This window comes from Cynara cardunculus, unplaced genomic scaffold (genome assembly GCF_001531365.2).
Source record: "Cynara cardunculus var. scolymus isolate 2C unplaced genomic scaffold, CcrdV1 Un_Scaffold_7973, whole genome shotgun sequence".
NCBI lineage: Eukaryota > Viridiplantae > Streptophyta > Magnoliopsida > Asterales > Asteraceae > Cynara > Cynara cardunculus.
In genome coordinates, this window is record NW_020203892.1 from 1 (window position 1) to 2,564 (window position 2,564).

Genomic DNA, 2,564 nt, shown 5'->3' on the forward strand with positions numbered 1-2,564 from the left:
AGAGGCCCAACCTGCAGCATCTGTTGCTGCAGGGGTTACCCCGATAGCAGATCTGGTCACTAAGGCTGAATTCCAAGCCTTTGTTGATACAGTGACGCGGTCCTTAGATGACCTTAAACTCCTAGTACAAGGGATTATGGAGAACCAACCCTCACCCGATACCCAAACCTCCATCAATCTCTTGCCATCCTCCAACGCCATCTAAACCAAATAGACACCCAAACCCAAACCAATTCATCCCGCCTCCAAATCCTCCAACAAACCGTAACCCAACAACACAATACCATATCATCCTTAGCCACCCAAAGAAACCAAGTCATTATCCAATCCCTCGCTACCCTCACGGCTCAGGCAACTGAAACCGATGAAAACCTAACCTACATCATTACCCAACTCCAAACCATCCTTCGCACCCTTCATCAACTACCAGCCTCCATCACCTCCCAAATACCTCAACCTCAACCTTCATCCACATCATCCATCAATGAAACTCTTGCCACMCTCACCAACCAAATGGCCACCATCCAAACAACCCTCACCCAATTACCCGCCACCATACTTAATCAAATCCCATCACAAACTCAAGCCCCACCTCCTTCTACAGGCCCCTCCTATGAAGCAGCCTTCTCATCCTTCACTGTAGACCAAAGAGCAGATCTACGTGCTCTGTCAAAGCCTTCTCATCCTTCTTGCCAACCTTCCCCATCCTCCATCTTCTGTAACAACCTCTGTGCCACCTCCTCCTTCTACAGGCACAGACTTTGCCATAAGAGCAGATCTACGTGCTCTGTCAAAGGCACTTATCTCTTCATTCAATGAGATAAGTGCAAAGTTTGATGCTCGATCCGTTGCACCCACCACTACGTTGAGTAAGAGTTTACAACACCAGCAAGAACGAACGAACACTCTCCTTCGCACAATGGAAGAACGGCACAGAAAGGATCGAGTGTGCACTCTCGCTTCCCACATTCGAATGTGGAAAAATAAGAATAGATCAAGAGTATCCTGCTCTTCCAGSCGCCCCTACAAACGTCCAAGGCATGAAGACCAAAACCCCGATGATCAAGGTCTTGGACCTCATAAGGGGGAGACAGAGGCGACGGCTACTCAACAAACAGGATCCGTTGCACCAGAGCAACCATCACAACAACAAGAACCATCAACACAACAACCACCATCAAACCCAACAAACCTAAGCTAGGGAACCAGAGGCCTTGCCCTCTGATGAAGAACAAAATATCCAAGTTCCCTTAGCCACAACTCCAGACCCCATCGTGTTGAGTTCCTCAACCGATGAAGAACCAACCCCCCCACCAACACAACAAAACCAACCTCTTCCTTCTACACCCACAACAAACCTACCCTTAACCCCTTCACCAACACCTCGCACAACTCAACCCTTCATCTTCTCCATACAACCAGAACCCATAACAACCCAACCTTCTTCACCCCAACAACCGATACCCACAACAACCAACCTTCTTCACCCCAACAACCAGAACCCATAACAGCCCAACCTTCATCACCCCAACCAACCAAATAAAACTCACCCTCTACCCATACACAACCACAAACCAAAACACAACCCGTGGTGCATGCGGACATTCCTTCTTCCTTGAGGCATCCTCCACAAGGCCTGGTGGACGAAATAATTCAAAGCATGGAGTCGATAAGGAGAAGACCTCAATTGCCGCCCAAGGAACCAATAATGATGGAAAACATCCATCAATACTTGTACCAAGAACGCGAAGAAAGCCTGTCAACCAATCTTCCAATCCTATCGCCAGAGTCTATGAACCTTCTACATCATCGTTTCATAAGACAGACTACTCAACCACCTCAAGCTGTCTTTTCGAACGATGGAATAAGAAGAGTCATAGACTTAAAGATAAAGTCATTTGCCAACAGAGCCATACGCTACATCGAGTTCAATGTGGAAAGAGCCCATGGGGTAGTTAGCATCTTCAACGAGAACGATCTCATCAACCTCAATCCATATGACTTAATTGAGTTACACGCCTACACAGCTCAAAGGAAAGATCATGGGATACGATTTGGAATGGCGAATAGAGCTATTGTCAAGACAATGGAGTCCCTGGTGAAGCACCGAGCCAAAAGCGATTTTGAAATTGCTTTAAGGCTAGGCATTGAGAGGTTATCCTGCGCTCCTCCAAATGAAGATTTCTAGGGCTTGCAAGAGATACGTTCTGCTTTAGTTCTTACTCAACCTGAACTCGAACTTGTTTACAAGAACGAGTTTGGGGTTAAAAAGTTCTTTAGATTTACTAAAGCCTTCAAGTACTCAACATATACACTTGAATGGTTTCAGAAAAACATTAGAGAAAGACTGGGCAGAAACCACGTGCCAAGGGAAGAGGGAAGCCATCTCATTCACGAAATTTCAACGATCATTTCCTATAGAAGACTACTCTTGCGCTTCAGGGAAATATACTCAGGTAGTCAGTGATGAGATGAAATTTTTGCTTATTTTGCCTTGATGTAATTTGTTTCCAGTATTGTAAAGAAATTTCATCATCCAATGAAAATTTGGAGTTTGATTTTTT